Source organism: Mixophyes fleayi, chromosome 9, assembly GCF_038048845.1.
Source record: "Mixophyes fleayi isolate aMixFle1 chromosome 9, aMixFle1.hap1, whole genome shotgun sequence".
Taxonomy (NCBI): Eukaryota; Metazoa; Chordata; class Amphibia; order Anura; family Limnodynastidae; genus Mixophyes; species Mixophyes fleayi.
In genome coordinates, this window is record NC_134410.1 from 31,460,262 (window position 1) to 31,478,003 (window position 17,742).

General features: G+C 36.1%; 1 protein-coding gene across 2 annotated transcripts in view; it reads left to right on the forward strand.

Annotated features, from left to right (window-relative positions):
* Positions 1–17,742, forward strand: part of HTR2C (5-hydroxytryptamine receptor 2C) — a 451,942-nt gene that overhangs the window by 320,843 nt on the left and 113,357 nt on the right. Inside the window, exons 4-5 of one of the 2 annotated variants that reach the window (XM_075187205.1) lie at positions 406–500; positions 1,194–1,330. The exons of the other annotated variant lie outside the window; for it this stretch is intronic. The gene's annotated coding sequence lies outside the window, so the exon portion shown is untranslated. The remainder of the gene's footprint in view (positions 1–405; positions 501–1,193; positions 1,331–17,742) is intronic. 2 annotated transcript variants of the gene reach the window in all.

Consider the following 17,742-nt stretch of genomic DNA (forward strand, 5'->3'; position numbering starts at 1 on the left):
CAAAATATACATGCGCAATATAAAGACTTACTATAATAATGCATTACTTAATTACAATACAACCCTTTATAAAGTGTGTTAACATGGAAATATGTGTGCATTGCAGCCATATATTTTTAATATAGTATAATAACTCAGAAGCAATATTTATTCTATAAAGTTAGAGATATTGCTATTGGAGAATCTACTGTTTTAAAATAATGGTAGATTTATTGTTAAAATTTTTTTGTTGCTAATGGGAATACAAATGTCCATTGATAGGGAAAGCACATATATTTTGTATATATTTCTGTAGCATCCATAATGTGGTTTTGTTTTTGTTGCACATACATGTTGACATTTGGTTCAATAATGAATTTTAACAAAATAAAAAATAACCATCTATTTCTTCTCTATGTTTTACAGAGTAGCAACGTGAACAGAAGGAGGCTCAGGAGGTTCAGTCCCAGGGAGCCAATGGCAGTGGAGGGAGGGGCCATTGAGGCTGACTCTCAATGAAGGTAATTAAACGTAACATTTTATTCTAGCTGTAAAACATATTGGGTTGAATGGACATAAATAAGTGTGTATGTGTAATATCAGAGAGTGTATAGGCGTTTGAATTAATTGAACTTTATTTTCTCACGGTTTAACATTGTTGCAAAAAAAGTAATAGCTGTATTTGCTTAGGAACAATTCACCCACGTTTTTTCAAAAGTTCAAAACTAAGGCATTCTATAGGAACATGTAGACCAAATGTTGCAAGTATTGTAATCCATAGAGTTTTTCTCATATTCTGGCTGTATGTACAGACCATAAAGTAAAGCAATGTTTAATTGTTCCTTTTGAGCATAACACTATGAATTAAGATTGCATGATCCAAAAGCCAATATTACATAAATTAGACCAATTATTATAAAATAAAATGAAATAGTATGTCCAAACCCCAATTATGAGCAATTATGGATATACTCTCTATTTTGGGCATGTTTAATGGGTAGGGTACATTATTCCAACCCTGTAAAAGTCAGCACATGCAGTGTGTAGACAGGTGGACAATGCCGTCAGTGTGATTGGCAACATTCAGACAATTTTCATGTCGACAGGTTAAGTGCCAACATTTACAAGGTCAGAATAATGACTGCCACCATGTTAAATAAGTTGAATGAAATTATTATAGCAAGACTTATGTTTTGCTTGTTTCTCACCCACAGATACTGCACTCAAGGAATTTACCATGGAGCGAAAAATGGATATAGTCCAGGCATACCTGGATGGCATCCATTGCCAGATGGGTATCATGCTTTATGCCCTGTGCCAAACCATGGAATACATACAACTCTTAAGAAACGTGTGTAAATACGCTTTCGTCTGAATTAATAATTGATTTAAAGTTTTTATACATTTTTTGTCATTACAGTATGTTAAACAATTTTATAAATTTGTATTAAATATAAAGTTTGTATTGTTGTTTAAATCTCTTTGTTTCATTCACATAAATTGCATGGTTTTATTCTAATTAGGCAAACACATTATTATTATTATTATTATTATTATTATTAAACAGGGCAATTAATGTGAGCTATTAGTGCAGAATAGAGACAGTGCACTATATATACCTAATAAGGTGCTAATAATTGAGGTCAAAAATGTTTATTGCTTACAAATAGGACATTCACACTCTCAATGCACTATACATAGATATGCAAAATATTCATAATAAGGTAGCAATAATCATGTTACAAATAAACCAAAACAGTACCTAAAGGGGATGTGGCAGTACACCATAACTATGCATTGTTAATATAACATTACTGTATTCATCATCATCATCATCATCATCATCATCACCATTTGCTCAGACCTAGATTTTCTTTTTTTGTGAACCTTTCCTCCCTGCTCCAGAGAAGTAGCATTTCTAACAGTGGGCATTATGGAAAAATGTCAAAATTAACACCACTCATTCCATTAGCTCTCCTCCTCTGTACATACTTACTTTATAAGGGAATGCATAACATGGCCATGTAAAACATTTAATATACCTTCCTGCTAGCTCTGTTATCTTGCCACAAATCCAGGCCTGTTAGTGCTTAGATGGACTAGGCTGGTAGAGATAACCAATATATACGAGTTAATTGATAATCATATGTGTCACTTGATATGAAGGAGGACGAACTATCCAGGTGCAGGTTGCAAGAGAGGCCAACAGAGGAGTCTGCCTTTCCTAACACAGCACAATGTGTGAGGGAAGGGTTCTTAATGCAATGTGGGTAGGATGTGGGCTATTAATTTAATGGTGGAGTTTGGATGGGAGCTAATTATTTAATGGTGGGTGCTATTAATTCATTTGTGAGATGATGGTGGGGTATTTAATTTAATGTGGGGCTCAGTTTGGGGAGAAGGAGGGCTATTTATTAAATGTGAATATAAATTATTTCATGTCAGCAATGGTTTTGGTAAATGGCTTTATTTATTACATTTAAATGTTATTAATTTATAACCGGGCTGTTTGATGGAGAGCACAATGAGTTTGTTTATTTATTAAATGTATACACTGTTAATTTAATGTTGGGGTTGGTTGGGAAAATAGTTCTATTACTAAATGTGAATACTGTTAATTTGATTTAATTTCATATTTGGGGCTGGTTGCAGTAGTGAGGCCTAATTATTAAAGAGGGTGCTATTGATTTAATCCCAGGTCTGTTTGTGGATTCCTAAATTTTATGTACCTTTTTTTTCCAACATTCCAGTATCTACACAAGCAGCAACTGAGCTAAATACACCAGCAGCCACAGGTGGTGAAAGTGACAAGAACAGGTAGGAGAGAGCAGGACAGTCAGCCAACTGTCCTGAGTCTGATGGGGCAGTCCTGAGCTTGGGTAATTGTCTCACTTAATCCGGATTTGCTCCGACTGTAAGGACAGTTGGGAGGTATATCCCTCTCCACACTGTACTGCTTGTGAAGGCAGAGCTGTGTGCACCTAACATTAGTGCACACAGTATTGCCTATTTATTCATCTAAAATTATAGCCATTTTACACAATAAGGGGCCTCTCTGTCTTAAGTGCCCTTGGCCACCCCCAGAACCTTAATCCAGCTCAGCAGAGGGGATGGCATGGATTTCACTCCCCAGACAGACACCAGTCATACTCCTCACTCAATGAAAAATGGAGTGTAAGATGATCACACTGACCAATCCAGGTGCACTTCTTTCTTCTCGCAGTTGTATAAAGTGTGGTAACAGAAGTAGTATAGGAAGAGCTGAGAGCATTTATCTACCTGTACATTCTCATGCTCATACTGTCACCATGCTCAGTAGAGGTGAGTGAAGAATAGATCTCATGGTAATAAGGATGTGTTATTCTGTAATCTCCCACCTTTACTGAGTTTATGAAAAGTTTGATCATAGTAATCACATAGTCCTATCACCATGTACCTCTGTCTGCAGTCAGTGAGGGTCACAGTTGCAGACTGGCTGCATGTGTGAAGATGGAGAAGTATCTCTGCTGAGCAATGGCAAGCAGTAACATTCGGTGTATCGGCTGGTGTCTAGCTAATTGCTTGGTAGCAACAGTTGCTTAGCAGTTATTAATCACACAGGTGCTGTTACTGAGGACTTATTTGAATTCTCCCTCTTCATTGGTCCCTCAAAAAAATGACCCCCTCCCCCCTTACTATCTTTCACCTGTGCTAGTGATATATTTATACTATTAGTGATATGTTTTTCTGAACTAGTGTGCTGTGAATATTGATCAATTGCTGTTGTGACTCAGACTGTACCTTGGATCCTGCTGTTTTCTGTTGCCCTTGACTTCTTCCTGTCTCCTGCATCTGCTATAGACCTATTACTGCCCTGGCCTTAAATAGTTTAATGGATATTGCCCAGTATTCTGTTGCCCTGACCTCAGCCTGTATTGCCTATACTTCTATTATATATATATATATATATATATATATATATATATATACATAGTGCTTTTGTTGTCATAGAACTCACCGGAACTGAGTTTCGGCACCTTTTTTCAACAGATTTTTCAAGTTTTAAAAGTAACTTTTGAACATTCGATGTTTGGTCCACATGGACTTGAATTGCCCTGTCGAGTGTAGCAGGTCGACGGTGAAATCATTAAAACGGTGCATGCGGGCTGCTTGTGTGTCGGGTCCGATGCATGCGTACTTCGCTGCGCTGGTTGTGATGTGGTATATATCTAATATTTTGCTGCAGAGACAGACCTGCAAAGATTTTTATATTTTGCCCCCCTCCACCTTAGACCACATCCTCCTCCACTTACAACTTATATAAAAGAGATTAATGTATTCTACCAGTAATTAAAAAAGGTTTTATTTTATTGTGGCCACATAGCAGAGGTGAAATACATAAAATAGACATTTAAACAAGATTGCAAACTAGGAATCACTGGTAGGAAATTAAAGTAGTAGATGGTGAAATTACCATGAAATACCATGGACATTTGGTGCGTTTACCTTTTTTTTGCAAGGGATACAAGATCATAAAACAATTGGATAACATTTTCTATGCCCGTCTTAAGTTAATAGAATAAGGAAAACATTTAGATTTTTCCGATAACATACTACATAAAAAAAATAATCAATATTACATGAAAAAAACACACACTTGCAATCAGTCTATGCATGTGCTTTGCAAACATAAAATGGCAAAACGTACTTCAGACAATAGCACTAACTTTTATTTATTGGGTTGTATGCATACTTTGTGAACCAGTCAGTGAAAATGTATTTGCAGGCTTACTCAAAATTCCAGTTGTTACTGTACAAGAACAAAATGTTTTCATGTCCAACAGAATTAGAGCAGATGGATGTCTTCCATGGAGATCTTTTTATATAAGCGAAGTGTGATATTGAAATGATTTTCCTCATCCTATCACAGTAAGAGGATTTTTTTACAGCTTCAAACTGTACCAGAAATTATTTATTAGCTTGTGTAAAATAAATCGTACGGTTTGTTCGAGATACTGATTTTACTCTGTTCTTTATGAAATTTGTTTGAAGTTTGCAACAAACTTGATTTAAAGTTTACGGAACTAGGACAAACAATACAGCGCTTGGGAAGTACAGAAAATAATAATTGGGATTCACTTTGCAATATGAATTAAAAATGTGTTTCTTTATTCCCTTTGAAATACTGAGGGTTTGTTTTCATACTGTCTGTATAGGTTTAAAAGCCCTGAGGGAGTAATTATCTATAGACCCAGAAACAAACATAACATAACTTTGTATATAATAAAATACCACTTCATTTAATTGTTTCCTTCCTATGAATCATCAGTATATAGGTGAAGCCTGAATATTAAACAGTTAAATAGTGTTTAGATTAATTGTGTCCATGAAAGCCTATGTTAATACACTAATAATTAAAGTATGTGAAGCCACATATCTTTGTAGCTCTTCAACTATAACATAAGAAATTAAACAAGTAATTTGGGGTTGTTTGGTGGTAAACAAATAGGCAAAAATTGCTCTGATTAACAGATTAACAGTTTGATTACATAGTACAAGGGAGATGACAGCATATGTACATGCAGGTGATGACATTGAAATATTTATACTGAGCTACATGTAAATTGATCCAAATTAATCATAATTATGCTATAACCTTAGAGCCATGACAAGTGTCACACAGTCATGTTATGAATATCAATTGAGCGACAATTCTCAAGTATCTCAACAGGCTCCCTTATCCAGGTTTGAACTGGCCCATTGGGGTGACATCCAAAGATACCTATTTCTCCCACTTTCATCATGTCACTAGGGTACCATTCACTCCCTTCCCCTATTGGGCAGCACAGTGACTTAATGGTTAGCAATTCTTCCAGCACTGGGGTCATGAGTTTGATTCCGGACCATGGCCTTATTTGTATGGAATTTGTATGCTCTCTCCGTGTTTGTGTGGGTTTCCTCTGGGTGCTCCGGTTTCCTCCCATACTTCAAAAACATACTAGTATATTAATTGGCTGCTATCAAATTGACCCTGGTCTGTGTTTCTGTCTGTCTGTGTGTGTGTTAGGGAATTTAGACTGTAAGCTCCTATGGAGCAGGGACTGATGACTGATGTGAGTGAGTTCTGCAGAGAGTACAGCGCTGCGGAATTAGTGGCACTATATAAATAGCGACTTATGATGAGGATATTGACACATGTTTTTGTGACTTCACTATAAGTTTACCTGTCTCATACTAGGTTAGACTGGGACCTTGACAAGTGTGCTATAACTCCAGCTTGCCAGTATCATATTATGAAATCAGTAAATTGGCTTGATATCACTACATGTGTTAACCAAATTAAGTTTGATGCCCCAACCCCAAAAAATCAGATACATTTTATTTTGATGTTTTTTTCACACATGTCTGTACATTGGTTGTCTGACTTATTGGACTAAATTCAAAACAGATAATATTATTTGGCAATGAAGATGAATAAGAGCATCACCCTATGTGTATTATATATATATATATATATATATATATATATATATATATATATATATATATTCTACTATATAAATGCCTAGTGGCGTGTGTGGGGAAAAAAAACAAGCTGCAGCGCCACCTGCTGGGGAGAGTTCTACACTGACCTAAATATTTCTTGAAGGAGAAGTGACAGTTGGGAGTGGTTGGTGGTTGCGGGGGGGTGACAGTGGGGAGTTTTTAACACCTTAAGTAGCTTGATGAAGTATGTGGCGATGAAGATGAAGGATGAGGTGATGGAGAAAAATGATGAGGTGGTGACATGTGGACAAAACCACGTTAAAAAATGGCGTTTGCGTCGGTAAGTAACGCTCTTCCCCTGAGGAGGCCTGGGCTAGGCCCAAATGCATGACAAGAACCTTTTTAACACCTTAAGTAGCTTGATTTGACTAGAATGCATGAGTATCATGCACGGGTTAACTTGTGTATATATATATATATATATATATATATATATATATATATATATATATATATATATATATATACACAGTGCCAACTATCCAGTTTAGCCACACACGTGGGTCACCAAATTAGATGAGCTCCAGTTATTCAGCACTCAAGCCAAGTGGACCACTTCTCCTGTGACTAGAATCTCTCAGTGCCCTCAGAAGATGGCGGTACAGGGAAACTGATAGCTGGCATCTTCTGACCACATGTACAAAAATGCCACTTAATTACTGTCGGATATTGTAATTATTGTTGGACATTGTGGTCATTTTGGGGCAACACACACTTTCAGAATAGGGCATTTGCCTAATGACGGGTGTCATATCATTAGGTTTAAGAATATTTCAAATTAACCTGTGGTATTTTAAGCAATTGCATGGCAGCAATAATTTTAAAGATCTGAGTATTATAGTATACAAATTCTTGCTGGGAGAAATTCATGGCAAAATTAATGAAAATGTGATATACCTGGTTTCAACTATTCTCATAAATCTATAAAATGACAGGTTAATACTATACTAGCAAATATAGTTGGTGAACATTATAATAATTAAAGAAGAATGGAATGTTAAAGAGACAGGTATCACCAACCCTGAGCTTGTTTCAAACAGGCTTACCAGGAGAATGTCTGTTTGGACCCATTGGAGGCCCAGGCAAATTAAAAAAATAGAGGGCGGTAGGTGCTCCACTCAAAAGTATATGATTGTTTTGGTTGGGTTTATTTTTTTAAAATCCTGACCAAAGAAAATTAGCACAGCTAGCACTGCAACATTAGATCAGGCAGTTACAATGTGGTATCAGCCATATAATCTATTTCACCCACAATGTAGTGAAACGTTACAAGTCCAACAACACAACATTTCAGGTCTATTGCTAAAAAAATTGTTTAAAAGTATATTCTTCATTTATACCAAGATATAAAGTATCTAAATTATACAACAATTTATTGTCAGCTCTGAGGTGTAGGCTTAGCCTATTGTTTTAACTCTTACATATTTAATTCCCTTCTAGTAGCTGCAAGTGGAGATGTTCAAAGTTGTGTGTATATGAATAAAAGTGCCTATCTATGGTGGGAAATAAGTATAAGGGCAGCATGGTGACCTAGTGATTAGCACTTCTGCCTCACAGCACTGGAGTCCTGAGTTTGATTCCCGACCATGGCCTTATCTCTGTGGAGTTTGTATGTTCTCCCTGGTTTGCAGTTTTTTTTGGGCTTAGTAGGTTAATTGTCTGCTATTAAATTGCCATTAGTCTCTCTTGGACTATGTCTGTGTATGTTAGGGGATTTAGATTGTAAGCTCCAATGAGGCAAGGACTGATGTGAATGAGTTCTCTGTACAGTGCTGTGGAATTAGTTGCTCTATATAAATAAATAGATGATGATGTATAACATTGCCTGATTGTTATCATGAAGTGTCAGGGAAAGGATTTGCCATTCTTTTGTAGTATGTAGGTGCATACATTCCAGTTTGGTTGCCAACTACCATTGTTTCTGCATTATGTGCCTGTGTGAATGCATAAAGCTGTGAACAAATTAATGTGGATTATGTGGGTCACATTTAAATAGTGCACAAAATTTAGGCACAAATGCACCTGTTCAGCTAATGAAGCCTGGCATTATATGATTTGTGGTTCCTGGGTGCCCTAATAATGATAATTCAATTAATTGGTCTTACCTGCCTCTGACTCTGCTTGTTTGCTGCCTGCCCTGAACCTTGGCTTGGCGTATGATTACTCTTTTGGATCCTGACTTTGTACTTGCTTTGTCTGCCTATAATGGACCTCTTCAGTGGACTGACCCATCATCTAGATTGTGAATTTGAATCCTTACTTATTTATTTACTCATTTATAACTGACAGCTTTTGATTAATGTCTATGTTTATAACATCATTAGTATAAATTGCTTACATATTTGTTCTGTCATAATGTTGCAATATTTGTACTGTAATAATGCTGCATACATTTTCTTATACTTAACACGGCCATTTATTAAGTGTTTATATAAACACATATCCCTACTTCATATATTCTTATATATTATATAATAAATATATTATTTAGCTCCTACAGATACAGGAGACTTATTAAAAACTGGATTAAGATATTTTGAGCTTTCTCAATTTTCCTATTTTTTTTAATTAACACCTGTCAATGTATTCAGCTCACTGCTAGGTTGGTCACATGACCTACAGATTATGTGATGTCACAATACCGATGCCACCTCACAGAACCCTGGTAAATGTCAATGTAACTGTCACAGCATCACCTGCTCAGTATGTGGAAGCACTACATCGATCAGCTGCCTGTCCCAGAGCTGGAGATAATCTGCAGTACAGTAAGTACAAAATGAGGGAAAGTTCTAAAATCAGCCAAAGTGTAATACCCCGTGTGGTGTTATTTAGAGTAATACGATGAAATTGCACCTTACCAGTATTAGATAGTTCTCTTTCTGGTTTTAACACTTCAGATTTTCTATGCACCAGAGAGGTAAGGAGATTTATCCAGAGATTTAAAATGACACAAGTGTATTCTGAGCTTCCTTGTATTATTATTAATTATTATGATATTTATTTTAGAACCACACCATTATTTTTAAACAATATCTTATCACTTTAAAACTATTTACAATTGACAAACCTTTAAATTCACCATACTAATAATAACACTGACATCTCTCATATTAATATATATAAATTAATTTCTCAATACAACTTTAAGACCTACATTATATATTTCAATAATTATTTGTAGAAGTGGTGCACGTGGTTGGGGCCCATAAATTTCTTTTTCACGCCAAATAAACTGAATCACACAGTCTCTGTTGTGTGTATTCATAGATCTCTCTACTTTCTCTCCTCTCACACTGTCCTCAGTACATAGGCACAGTCTCTATTGTCTGTATTCACAGATCTCTCTACTTCTTAGACATTTTCAGCACTTTACTTTTTACTCACGCCTCTCTTTTTCTTCCATTTTTTTTTACTTTTTCTCTGCTTATATATCATCACTTTGTCCAATTTTCATTCTGTCCCTATCTTTCCGCTCTCAGTTTATCAGACCCAGGGATCTCTCTCAGCGGTCCTGAGTATCACACTCAGGGTTGCCAACTCTGAAATGAAAAACAAGCAACCGCTAAGTGAAAAACAAGCCCAAACAATCCTTAAAAGAGCCCAAAAAATCCAAAAATGTATTATTTTTTTATTTATGATACAAATATCAAGATAATATTAATAGTAATGGGACCTGCAGCAGTTTCTGCAGTTATAGTAACTAAAGATGAAGATTTAGGAGTTATGGCTGCACTTTAGGGGGTTTATTTTCTCGGTACACTATAATATATCCCTAGCTTTACACTATAATTACATCATGTTCTGTCTGGTCAAATATATACTCTCCATATCTACTGCATACAACACAGACAGGCTCCCCCAAGAGGAGCCAACGCTGAAGTTTACCTACCAACACCTGAGGTCACGCCCATATAAGAGACCAGCAGCGTCCTTACACTGACTAAAGCGTTATTATACACAAGGCAATAAAGTTTTTGTTTTTTTTTTAAATGTTATGAAGCCCAAAAACCGCAACCCGCGACCACTAGTAAAACCCCGCACCTCTAAAAAAAAAACCAAGCCCAATTCCGCTTGTTATAAGCGGAATTGACAACTATGATCACACTCCTCTCTCCCTCTCACCCCGGGCAATCTTTATAAACACTTATGACAAGTAACAAGTGTAACCACATCTAACCAGGGAGGTACATGAACATAGCCATGAGTACACACATATATTTACATATAGATACACCTCTGGGTACTCAGGTGTTGGGGTATCACAAAAGTATTAGTGTGAAATAAAAATTAAAATCTTCCGATTCTCATACCAAAAACCTACCATATGGCAGCTTACCCTATTCCCACAAGAGACATGTGCTATCTGACTATATTTTATGTTTGCCTCTCGCTGAGCATGTTATCCGCTGCATATGATCTGGATATGCGTTTGCCTACTTATTCTGTGATAAAAAAAAACATTGTAAGTCAAAATATTCTGCAAACTAAACAACAGTCGATCCAGATTCACTCATCTAGATAGAGAAGAGTTTACGGCAGAGATTGGCACACTATGTTAAACAATTCTTTTTTTCGCAATTAACTCAAATTGCCTGAGCTATTAACAGCTAGATTAAACTAATTAGTGATCAGTCTCCAGATAGCACAGATTCTTTACTTAATGCTAAGCTATGGTTCGCCATCCACTGCAATAAACTCTGCTCCATCTGTATCTGGTGTCCTCACAGACCAATGTCTGTGCTTTAAAATGGCATTTATGGCAGTTGGGATAACTGTACAGTTATTTGGAAAATGCAATTTTAGAATTCTAGTGCCGCAACATAAAACAACTGTAGACAATACTTTCAATATATTCAAATATATTAAATTGTTTAACATAATACATAAGGTGAAATTATTAACTCTTTGGGACCATAACTATGAGTTAATATCCATAAGACTTTGCCCCTCTTTTCTAGTCCACGTTATCGCTTTGGATGCACGTATGCCCTTCATTGCCCCTTTTTTTCATTTGTTACTGGACACTTTTTTGATTTATTCTATATGGACCATATCTTTTATTTTAAAATTGCCATTGCTACCTTTTTTGTGTGTAGCATATCTGTGCATATCCTTTCCCTTTGTCTACATCTACATTACAGCATTGTTTGACATTGAACAGGATGGTTTTTCTTTATAATTTATATATTTTTTATTTTATATTTAATTTTTATATTTTTCAATTTTTTGTTATTTCACCATTTATTTCCATTTGTTTATATCTGGTCTGTTCTTGTGAATATTGGACTGACTTTGGCCTTCCCTCCATTACATAGCACCGTGGGTCCCTATTATTGTTTTGTAAAGATGAAATTATTGTATAAAAATTACATCAGTCACCTTTTGGTGAGTGTACTTAATGACTGGTGAATATATGCATGGAGATTATGGTAATCTACAACTTAGAAACTCTTGCATTATTTAGCCAGCAGAGGTCCATCAAATTCATGAGTCATTTAGGGGTTGGGTACTTATAACCGATGCTCAGATTGCTGACAGAGTAAATTCCTACAACTTAAAGCCGATTGTAATAAACCCAATAATAAGAGACTTAACACAGTACATCTCCGACATGGCTGGTAAACTACTGCTCAATTTTCCGATTTAAGGAAACAGCAGCACTTGCTATTTACTTCACTAATCAGGGCGACAGTCAATTTTCCGAATTTAAAGCGACAAAGCAGGACCCGTGTATAATGTAAAAAGGTAGATTGCTGAGTGATGGCATTGCCACTTTAAATCCTGAAATTTGACTGTAATGAAAATAGGACATGGGACATAGTTGATTTTATTTAGCCATGGCATTGTGTCATCTCTGTGCTAACTACAAATACGTATCATATAGAAAGAACAAAATAGATATTTGCTTTTTCTTTTTGCTTAATTAGCTTGCTTTAAGATTGATCCTTCTATAAGAGCATACATTCATTTAGCAATGCAATGCACACATTCCCTTAGGGGAAGTTGCTCTCCCTTTTCATATAGACATTTATTAAGTCATAATTAAGTAACTAGCATAAATCAATTTTGGTAATACACATGTTAGACAACATTTAACATGATTAGACTACGGGCTAAGCAATATTTAAAGAAGAACCTCTTGCATAAAATAAAAATGTACATTTAAGCATTATCTGCACATCTTATAAAAATAAACTAAGTTGTGGATGTTAGCCACCTACCTTATTAATTCTCATCCGTTTTGTATCCGATTAGTCAGGCTAGGGGCCTGATTCATTAAGGATCTTAACTTAAGAAACGTCTTCGTTAAGTCTCCTGGACAAAAACCATGTTACAATGCAAGGGGTGCAAATTAGTATTCTGTTTTGCACATAAGTTAAATACTGACTGTTTTTTCATGTAGCACACAAATACTTGATAGCTTATTTGTACACTGAAATTTAAAGTTGATATTTGTGTGCTACATGAAAAAACAGTCAGTATTTAACTTATGTGCAAAACAGAATACTAATTTGCACCCCTTGCAATGTAACATGGTTTTGTCCAGGAGACTGAAATAAGAAGTTTCTTAAGTTAAGATCCTTAATGAATCAGGCCCTAGATCATTAAATCAGGAACCTAGATTAATCAATTTTACACTCCCTCCCTTTGTACTAACAATTTGAAGTACAACAATTATCAGTTACTTTCTATGTTCATCATTTGATAATACTTTACAAGTTGTTCTTGTTCATTTAAAGGGCAAGATAAATATCTACTACAAATTCACTTTCTACATGTATGTAGCCATTTTCTAACCTGCTACGATCCTTAACAATATTGCGTTTCATGAACATCATAAATACATAAAGGAAATTTGGGATTTAAAGGTTGCAAATATTGAAAATGTACCCAAATTGTCAGAATCCCAATGTGTCAATTTTTTGTCTGCATAAGTAGCAGATAGATAGGTCAAAATGTTGTACCTTGATAAGTGCACACATGTCCATTGCTAATAACAGATTTTAAGCCAATCTACTTTTAATGGCAACAGTTCTACTGGCTCACTTCATGGAATACTCCATGCAAATGCTATCTTCAAAGATGCTTCAATCTATAACTAGTAAATTCCTTTTTCTAAATTGTGGAATATTTCCTTGGGACAAGAATGTCAACTTGTGACTGTTAGTCATCTATGTAAGTTACTAATTGATATCCATCTTGTATCCTCCTACTTAAGCTAGATCATTAAACCAGTGGCCCAAGTTAATTAATTTTACATAAGGCAACATTCTTTTTTAACCCCTTCACTACTGATGCATTTCCCATCCCTGTTTTGAGCTCATCACATATTTATTTATTGCCTGTTGATAAAAAATAGTAAAAATATAGAGTCTCTAAAAGAGCGTCCCCCTATCCTGGAATTTCTCATTGGTTTTAATAGACTGTGAGCGTGCACACTCTGGCATCAGAACACCCTCAGATCATGGTGGGAAGTGATCTATGGGTTTTCTTTACCCCTTAAAGGCATTGGACAAGTGGAACTCATCCTTAGCACTTTAGGGGGTTAAGCAGAGGACGAGCCCCACTCGTCATTAGCCCTTAAGGGGTTAAATAAAATGGGCACAAGTGCTGAGTTATAGAGCAGCCAGTGGTAGATGGTTGTCTCCCAAAATGTCTCATATAGTGAAACATTTAACCAGAAATGGTTACCATGGAACTTTGAAATATTAACTTTTTTTCTTACATTTTAGATACAATAAAATAGCTAGAAATTACTTTATATACAGAAAATGTACAGGGCATTGCTCAGTGAAGCATGAGGATAGAAATTGCTAAACACATGTACGTGACTGATTTTATTTTCACAATAAAAATTGTATTATATCAGGTTACTGCACTGTTGTAGTAAAAATAAGTGACTTCTATAATGATAATAACATTATACCAAGGATACTGCAGTTGAGCATATCTGTTAAAGGAAAATATTGCTGGATCATTCAGCAGAAAGGTGCTATTTATACACTTACTCTCCTCTTTACTTACATTAATTGCTTTGAAGTGTTTAACCTTGGTCATTTGTATCTGTGTTTGTACATCTGTCTCATTTATAGTGTTTGTTTCAGATATACTACACCTGCATGTGCAGTAACTCTGGTTAGTATATTCTAACCCAAGTAATCCTGAGATGGGAGAAACTACAGTCATAAGGTTAGCCTAAGGGCAAAACCAGATAGGAGTCATAGAATACACACTTCCACATCACATACAACATGCATTGTGCACAGCAGTAAGCATTGCTGTATGGCTTTCTGTGAAGCTCTTTATGTAGTCATAATGGAAGTAAATGATGGAAGCAAGAGGAAAGTAGCAGTGAGAATGAAGAGGAGGGATGAACCACAGGTATATAGTGGAAGGGAGTATTAATGAAGAAATGAATAGACAAGAGGGAGCTGTTTAATATAAAAAAAAAGGGGTTAAGCATTGAAGATAATCACGGAATGCCAGTGGGAAGAGAATAGGAGGCAGACAGGTAGAAGTATTTTCAGTAGAGTATCCACTGAGTGGCATGTGGGGAAGATTTGGTAAGTAGTGGTCTGAGGGCATATGGAGCTATTTGAAGCAAGTGGGAGATCCTTGTGGCATGTGGTGAAATATTGGAGCAAATGTGGATCATGTGGGAGCATTTTGGGATGAGCAATGTCAGCATGCCAAGGTTGCTTTACAGATTGTTTTTTATTCTTGAAATTAAAGGTAATGTGCGGCCCTTTGGAAGGTTGGAGCCCTTGAAGTATATCAGGTTGCCCATCACTGTTCTAAAGTATTAGGAGAATGGACTTCAGTGTGACATTTACAATTTCACAGAATGTGCCTTTTGGGTTTTCTCCACCTTACTACAAACCTAGTCACACTTATACTTTGCAGAGAGCAGAGAGAAGTCACACACCTTGATATGCACTCGATGGACTATTTAAGTACAATTAAGCGCTATGCATTCAGTATACTTCACAAGTTAGGTTCTCTGTAGTTTTTGGGGAACAGTAAGTTAATAGGAATTAACCTTCAGTGTGTAAAATGCAAGAGCTTACATTATAATCACATTCATTATATACATTATACAATGAATATTACATACTTACCAACTTTTGAAAGTTGGCTTCCGGGAGCCTGCCGGGGGAGGTGGGCGTGATGGGGGATGGGGCTCCAAAATTGGCGTAATTTTGGACAAAACTCTGCGATTCCCGGTGAATCGCGGCGTTTTGGACCTAATTCTGCCCACTTCACTAAGAAGTGGGCAGATGCGGGAGGTTGCCACACTCTCCCGGGAGTCCGTGAGACTCTCGCGAAAAGTGGGAGTCTCCCGGACGTTCCGAGAGTCTCTCGGACATTCTGGAAAAGTTGGCAAGTATGGAATATTATGGTACACTAAGATCAACACAAATAGTATCACACGTGGCATGGTTCAGTGCACCAACTCAACAGCAAAGTCTCTTTGGAGACCCTTTTAATATGCAAATGTGCTGTACTTATTCTTATTGTATCAGTCCTGTTTATGTTACATATTACACAATGGACATTTAAGTATATTTTCTAGAATATATTTTCTGTTCCTCTTTGCTACTAAGCCTTCTATCCATTGACTAATGATTGTGACTTTAATTTTAAAATTTTCCATAGATATTATACAGGGAAAAGCTACTTAAAACCAATCTTAATACAAAATGTAAGAGTGACACCATGCACCCTGCATTCAGTCTCTGCCCATGAAAACATTACACAATACTGCCCTGCAAAATATTAATCGCTATATTAAATCAACTATGCATAAGCACATTTAAGATAAACGGTCCGTTCAAGATAAAATAATTGTGTCTCTCTATATGGAAAACTATTTATTTTTATTTTGGGAGTCATCTGCTAGATTTCATAGTGCAATGATCTAATAATGCTAAATATTACCTGCAGCAACACTGATGATCCAACTGGTTGGTTTTGTAATTTTCTGAAATGTACACATTTCTTGTGTTAATTACTGGTGCCCCTGTGAAAATACATTTCTTCTGAAGTCTTGAAAAACATTACACTAAGCAAAAAATACAAAAATACATTATCCTACATTTCACACATTAACTTTAGTTCCTGATAGGATGCAGGAAAATCCATTCTGCTCAATTTACCGTGTTAAGCCCTTGGGGTTTCCATGACTTACATCTGCATTAGATGCCTAGAATTGGAACTAAATAAAATCCAGACCTCTAGCTCAAAAACAGGTGTCGTAAGATTAAGTATAATTATTCTGCTTAATTAAATGTTATAACCTTATATACAATTAAAGACATTTTAACGTACATTTGAGATAAGAGGCAAACTGCCCCCCATGGAAATAACTCAGTGTTGATTACCTTTAAATATATGCAGAATAGTAAAAGAATACTGATCACAAAACAATGCAAGTCAGTGGAGACACAAAGAGCATGATTATCTAGGAAAGCACGGTGAACGCAACTTGTGTCTTCAAAACTCGGACGTAGCTGGCACTCACGTCCGCCCGTTTTCAAGTACAAGCGGCTCTCAAGAAATGTTTCCCTTTGAATGTGAGTATAGGTATGCTCTGGCTATACTCATCTTGCAGTTTGTAGACAGACAGAACAGGATTCAGGATGCCCACAAGCATATGTGCAATATATTAGAATGCATGCAAAAAAATATATTAAACAAATGAATAACTCTTAACAGTATAATCATAAATAAAAATACATTTTTAAAAAAACATCTTTTTTTTTAAATGAAATTCATAAAACGGGACGTTCTTAATGCATACTGTACATACAATTTATTTTTATAGTTTGTCTTGCTTGCAAACACATGTTCTGGCATACATACGTATCAGTCATTACTATCTGTCGGCACTTACACCTGCCCTGTAGCTGGTGCAAGTGATACGGCTAATAAAACATGTACCTAAGAGATGCTCAGATCTTGAATCGGACAGATGTGAGTGCGCGCGACCTCAGTCCGCACTTACGGTACATTGCCTACGTGCGTCCGCCCTTCCGCCCTTCAAATCACAGGCAGTCGAAAGTGTCATTTGCATTTGGTTATGAATTGGATGCGTTTGCGCTCACTGGCTGTTTCTGAGCATTCGCAGAGCAATTTCACAAAAGCATACAGCATGCAACGGGACTTATGTCCAAAGATAAATTAGGCTCCATGTGAGAGATAAAAATATAGTCTGCTTTTCCCACATATTAATTGTGA